At 39.4% G+C, this 6,590-nt stretch overlaps 4 non-coding genes across 4 annotated transcripts; 2 read left to right on the top strand and 2 right to left on the bottom strand.

Annotated features, from left to right (window-relative positions):
- Positions 1-207: 207 nt before the first annotated feature.
- On the bottom strand, positions 208-279 carry Trnae-uuc (transfer RNA glutamic acid (anticodon UUC)). Its single transcript has one exon. It is a non-coding gene; the product is annotated as a tRNA-Glu (tRNA).
- Positions 280-648: 369 nt separating this feature from the next.
- Positions 649-720, bottom strand: Trnae-uuc (transfer RNA glutamic acid (anticodon UUC)). Its single transcript has one exon. It is a non-coding gene; the product is annotated as a tRNA-Glu (tRNA).
- Positions 721-1,673: 953 nt separating this feature from the next.
- Trnae-cuc (transfer RNA glutamic acid (anticodon CUC)) lies at positions 1,674-1,745 on the top strand. The gene has a single exon. It is a non-coding gene; the product is annotated as a tRNA-Glu (tRNA).
- Positions 1,746-6,254: 4,509 nt separating this feature from the next.
- Trnae-cuc (transfer RNA glutamic acid (anticodon CUC)) lies at positions 6,255-6,326 on the top strand. Its single transcript has one exon. It is a non-coding gene; the product is annotated as a tRNA-Glu (tRNA).
- The last annotated feature ends 264 nt before the right edge of the window (positions 6,327-6,590 follow it).

Raw genomic sequence — 6,590 nt, 5'->3', positions numbered from 1 at the left:
CATCTTCTCGTCCCTTAAGTCAACTCAAGTATCTTAGCTTATGTTGTCATTTCATCTTCTCGTCATTACGAAGTCAACTTACCAAGGTAATTATCGTGACTTTCATATCCAATGAAGAAAAAAAATAACACAAGGGTCCCTGAAGCAGGTGTACAATAAGTGGAAATTTGAAAGATCAGGAATTTGACAAAATATTAAATGATTTTCTTCCCACACCGGGAATCGAACCCGGGCCACGGCGGTGAAAACGCCGGATCCTAACCACTAGACCATATGGGATGTAACGTGTGTTTTAAGCTAAATATATTATTTATTTACAATTTAATTACTAACTAAGTGTTTTTGCATTTTTTGCCTGTATGTTTCTAGAATCTTGTCATTTCTTTTTGTCCGAAGAAAGACGACTTGACGAGATCCATAATTTTGTCATCTCATCTTCTCGTCCCTTAAGTCAACTTAAGTATCTTAGCTTATGTTGTCATCTCATCTTCTCGTCATTACGAAGTCAACTTACCAAAGTAATTATCGTGACTTTCCTATCCCATGAAGAAAAAAATAATATAAGGAAACCTGAAGTAGATGTACAACAAGTGGGATTTTGAATGATCAGGAATTTTACTATTAAAATTATAAAAAGTAATAATTTCCTTCCCACACCGGGAATCGAACCCGGGCCACGGCGGTGAAAACGCCGGATCCTAACCACTAGACCATATGGGATGTGATATGTGTTTAAAGCTAGATTATATTATTTATTTGCAATTTAAATTTGCAATTGTTTGCCTATATTTTTAAGAATCTTGTCATCTCTTCTTGTCCTTACGAAGTCAACTTTTAAAGTATCTTATCTTATCTTATCTTATCATCGCATCTCGTCGCAACGAAGTATACCAAGATATTTATCTCGACTTTTCGGTGGCACTTTTGATGAGCTGCCATATTAAAAATGGGGAGCCTTTGTTAATTTGTTTTCTATCCCATGAAGAAAAAAATAACACAAGGATCCCTGAAGCAGGTGTATAATAAGTGGAAATTTGAAAGATCAGGAATCGAACCCGGGCCACGGCGGTGAAAACGCCGGATTCTAACCACTAGACCATATGGAATATTATATAAGATTAAAGCTCAATATATATTTATTTGCAATTTACTTACTAACTATGCGTTTTTGCAATATTTTTTGCCTGTAACATTTTACTTCCTGCATGTAAAGGCCCATGTAAAAAGTATTATAGAATGCTGACACCTTTGTCTATATTACTTGGGAGAGGAGGAGAATTCTCACCTCTTGTATTATAGACTTAGGCCTACTATGATGAGACTTTTTATTTGATGAGAATATACTGCCTAAACGTTGCAATGATGATGCCCCTGAAAGACCCTTTTCCACACAATCGAAATACCACCGGGTTTAGGACATTATGTAATTTTCACTTCATGCAGTTTATCTCCAGCCTTTATTGACACAGGCAATCAGCTCTATTGAAATAAACTGAGTTAACAATGAAGTCAGATTACAGTTAACTTACTGAATCCCTTGCGTTTGCGTATCTGAACAATAGACTAAAAAGACCCCAAGTACTGGACGAAATGATTTACCTTGGCAAAACTAATTGACAAAATAAATATCTTGGGAAAAATTGCAACAAATTGCAAATAAATAATATATCACATCCCATATGGTCTAGTGGTTAGGATCCGGCGCTCTCACCGCCGTGGCCCGGGTTCGATTCCCGGTGTGGGAAGAAAATGATATACTTTTATGTAAGGCCACATGAACTTAAAAATTCGTTTCACGTCCCCACCTTTTTGGAGAAGTGAGGAGGGAGGTGTTTTTTGTGCTTAATTGACAAAATACAACAGTTTTTACTTTTCACGTACGATTGACATTGCTAGCAGTTTTCAACATCTGCCAGAAAACAGGGGGGTAGCCAGCTTTCTTGGTCAGGGGGGGGGGGCAAAATAAAATTTTGGGGGCACAGACGAAAAAAATTGCAGTTGCATCATACAATACATAGAGACTGTATATGTCTTCGAGCTTCCCAAAAAGGGCCTTATTGGGATGATGTGCGCGCGTAGCGCCAAAAAATGGTATTTGACACTATTTTCGCCCATTATCCGGCTAAAAACACATGAAAAAGGGCTTTATTGTTACAATGTGCGCGCGTAGCCCGGAAAATTTTGTATTTTACACTATTTTGGCCCTGAATTTTGCTAGAAAAGGGCTCCTTGCCCTTTTCTTTTCCTTTGCCCTCCCTCTGATTTTCTTTCATTTTTTTTGTCAGAGGGGCACTTTTTCTTTCATTTTTTGTCAGGGGGCACTCTGCCCCCCCCGCCCCCCCCCCGCTGGCTATGCTACTGCCAGAAAAACGGGGAGACCTTTTTTTTTTTTTTTTTATGAAGGTAAAACCCCTTAGACGGAGAGTTCAGCAAAAACACAAGTTTGCAAGTGATTCATGCTGACTTATTAACTTACCTCTCAGCATTTTACTAAAGCATTGAAAACTTTTAAAAAAATGGACTGACCCCGGGAGGTGGGCTCGAACGAATGATTTTTTATTTGGCCAAATTGTAAAATTCCTGATCTTTCCACTTATTATACATCTACTTCAGGGTTCCTTATGTTTTTTTTTCATGGCGTGGGAAACAAATCGAGAGCTCAGAACCAGAATGCCTTAACTCACAATGACCAGCTCTCACAAAATAAGCATAAAGTTGACAAAATAACTTTCTGAGATATTCCAGATTTGAAATCCAGATTTGACATCCTTTAAAATCAAACCAAACATGAGTTTTGTCTTGATGAATGGCCTGTATCTCCTAAAGTGCCCTGGCGACTTTATGCTCGTTTTATGGGAGCAGGTAATTGTGAGTTAATGCTTTCTGGCACATCATCCTGATCATCGTCATCAGTCGGCTGCGACTACAGAGCTCTACAGGCTTTCTCCAACTGCTGCGATCTTGGGCTAGCGCTAGCGAAACAATTTTGTTTTGCTGTAGCATCTCTTCAGGAGGTGCTGGACATACTGCAAGTACAGTGTGCGCGGCCGTCCCGGTTCCCTCCTCTGTGGTGGAATATAAAAGGCATATTCTTTTACAGGCTCGTCATCTGTAAGACGCAGTACCGTATATGGCCGAAATTTTGAGTTGATGAGTCTTGACTATGGCAACCAGTGAAGTGGTGTTTGTCAGATTGTTTCATTTGGAATCCGTGACTCTGATGTTGCAAAGGCATTGATCTTGTTTTCCATGTCCTTGGTGATTACCCATGAGTCGCACCCGAATGAGTAACACAGGTTGTTTCAAACAGCTCGATTGGGAGGGATAGGCTTATCCAAAGGCGTTCACGTTTGCAGTGTAATGCCTCCAACACTAGATCCCATCTTGGAATCCAAGAACCTGAAGTCTGTGACATGGTTGATGGTACTACCATAGACTTCAAGTGCTTGCTGAGCGTTATAGTTTGCAGTAATATATTCTGTCTTAGGTGCCTTGATGACAAGGCCTAGATCTGCTGCTGCAGTTGCAGTCCTTGTAAGCTGTGACTGGGCAAGGGCTATGGAAGATTTCAACAGGGCAATATCATCAGCGAAATCCAGGGCATTCAGCATTTTGCTATTCAATTAATACTTAAATTGGATGATATTTATCTACAGAGTTCCTATTCTTTTCTGTATAGTGGACAATCCATGAGTCACGCTTGCTGGTCTTGGTATGTCATGCCCATGAGTCACGTGCGCATTTATATAAAAGCGCATTTATAAATATAACCGAAGTACACTGATTATACATGATCGTAACAGATTCCATAAAGGCATAGCCATTTCAACAATAACAGAAAATGTCAAAGACCTTTCAAAATGTGAGGAAGATCAAATTGACCTCGATTACAGTCAAATGAATAAATTAAAACAAATAGGATATTAGTGACGGGTCGTGGAATACGACAAAACAACACGTGATCCCCAATCTGTTCACCGTTCATCACCACGTTCAAGTTGAGTTAAGGTCCGTTCATACTACCACCGCATTTGCGATGCGTTGCGTTGCGATGCCGATATATCGATTACTTTTTGCCGCAGCTCAACGCAACTCGTCACATTTCCAAGTTAAAATGTATTTAACTTTATTGCGATATCGCAATGCAGTAGTTTGCAGTGCGGCAGTGCGGCAACGCACCGCATCGCAAAGCAACGCATCGCAAATGCGGTGGTAGTATGAACGGACCTTTACTCTTGTTGTTTAGATTATTGTTTGAAAAATCAACTTAAGGTCAATTTAATATTTTGAAAGCCATTTGCGTGTAACTGGTTTGTACAAACGTTACAGTTCGTCGAAGATATAGATACATATCTACGCACTACGATCATGGTTTTGTAGTGAGATATTCATATTTCGAACTCGCTTTCATTTTGCACTAAACTAAATCTTTAAAAGGTCCACGATTTCTTAAAGTGTGTAGAGACCTGTGGAGTCAGTAACCATGGTAACAGGATAAATATTAGTTGGATTTTTATACAGTGGAGCAGGTGACAACAATGAGTTGTATTTTGTAGAGTATACAGAAAATGAGTTACAGCGAGTTACGACCAGTCTAAACCATTTTGAAGACATGACAGAGTGTATTATTTTCGCAACTTACACTGATATAACTCGGTTATACGAGCTTAGATAATTGGTATTAGTAGCTATTGGTAGAACTATAGCAAAACTTAATAACTATAGCAACAACTAATAACCATCACACTAATTATCAGATGTCCTTTTAACGCACGAAGACTATCATTACGATGAATTGTAACTTCGTAATCAACCTAACGGATGAAAATGCCGCTTCACAGTGGATAGAAAATGCCTGGCGGTCGAACTTAATCCGAATCGTGATTCCACTAATTACAGCAATAGGACTTGTTAGTAATTTTGTTTTACTTTTCTCTGTTTTTCGTATACCGCGCATGAGAACCAGGTTAAATGGACTTTTAGTAAATCTCGCCATATCAGATACTCTTTTCTTAATCAGTTCAACATCCACGACAGTTCCGTATTATGATGCTTCTATTGCAAGAGTGGACGCTCCTGCTGAATCTCCTTTGGAATGCCTAGCCTACGATGTCTCCGTGTTCCTATGGTACTCCACTTCAATGGCATTCATAACACTAGTGACAGTCGAAAGATACTACGCTGTATGTAGACCAATACAACATCGTTACCTAAACACTGGAGGGAAAGCACGAACGGTTAATATTGTCATACTCGCCTGGATAATTGGCATTGTTCTCACGGGAGTTAACATCCCTTATTTCCTTGTGGAAGGCTCAGAACATTGCTTTATTTGGCCAGATTCAGACAAGTATGACTTGTTGCCAATTTCATACACGGTGTGCAGATCAAATCAAGACCCGAGAATGCGGATTGGGAGTGATAATCCATTGGTTTATATCATTTGGGCACTTTCATTTGTGATAACATTAATAATTAATGTGAGCTTATCGTTAGCGATCATAATAACTATCGGCAAACAAGCAAATAGGAGAAGACTTAAATTAATGTCGACTTCAAGTCAACATGCTTGGGATCGTGCTTTAATTCAAGTTGCACTAACGTTGGTCATTAATGGTTTCTTTGTCATCGCCTGCCAAATCCCATATCACGCGTATCACTTTGGAATCGTAGTGTACTACTTTTCCGATGGAGAGATTGCCATATGGCCTAGTGGTGGTGAAATTGAATTTGCCGCTATCGGGATGGGAGGTCTCATCATCAATGCAGCTATTAATCCGTGGATTTATGCATTTGGGAGTAGGTTTTACAGGAATGCCTTTATTGAGGCACTTGGACTATCTAAATATGTTTGTACAGCAAAAGTAGAGACCATGTTAAATAACAAGGGACAGTCTACACACTCCACGGATAATTCACCTCCGACATATCAGAATGGCAGTAACGATAATGTGTTACTGGTCAATCTAAATCATGAAGATACACGTCTTTGAATTGAATTTGTCGCCCCAATAAAACAACAACAACAATATATATTGTTGCGCTCTGCCTATATATATACTGCGCCAATAAAGTATCCTTACACTTGGGAAAAATAATCACAATTTCCATACTGAACAATATTTTGGTAAATTAATTTTTTTAATAGATGCACTATCGAATCCTTCACATTATGACACCACCTTAAATCCAATGTGACTTCAAGAAGCAAAGTTACAAGCATTTGATTAGACGAAGGTCCAGTTGGTCTAGTGGTCTATATGGTCTAGTGGTTAGGATCCGGCGCTCTCACCGCCGTGGCCCGGGTTCGATTCCCGGTGTGGGAAGAAAATGATATACTTTTATGTAAGGCCACATGAACTTAAAAATTCGTTTCACGTCCCCACCTTTTTGGAGAAGTGAGGAGGGAGGTGTTTTTTGTGCTTAATTGACAAAATACAGCAGTTTTTACTTTTCACGTACGATTGACATTGCTAGCAGTTTTCAACATCTGCCAGAAAACAGGGGGGTAGCCAGCTTTCTTGGTCAGGGGGGGCAAAATAAAATTTTGGGGGCACAGACGAAAAAATTGCAGTTGCATCATACAATAC

Source organism: Amphiura filiformis, chromosome 11, assembly GCF_039555335.1.
Source record: "Amphiura filiformis chromosome 11, Afil_fr2py, whole genome shotgun sequence".
Lineage (NCBI taxonomy): Eukaryota > Metazoa > Echinodermata > Ophiuroidea > Amphilepidida > Amphiuridae > Amphiura > Amphiura filiformis.
The sequence above is the reverse complement of the archived record's forward strand: the minus strand, read 5'-3'. Positions and strand labels throughout refer to the sequence as shown.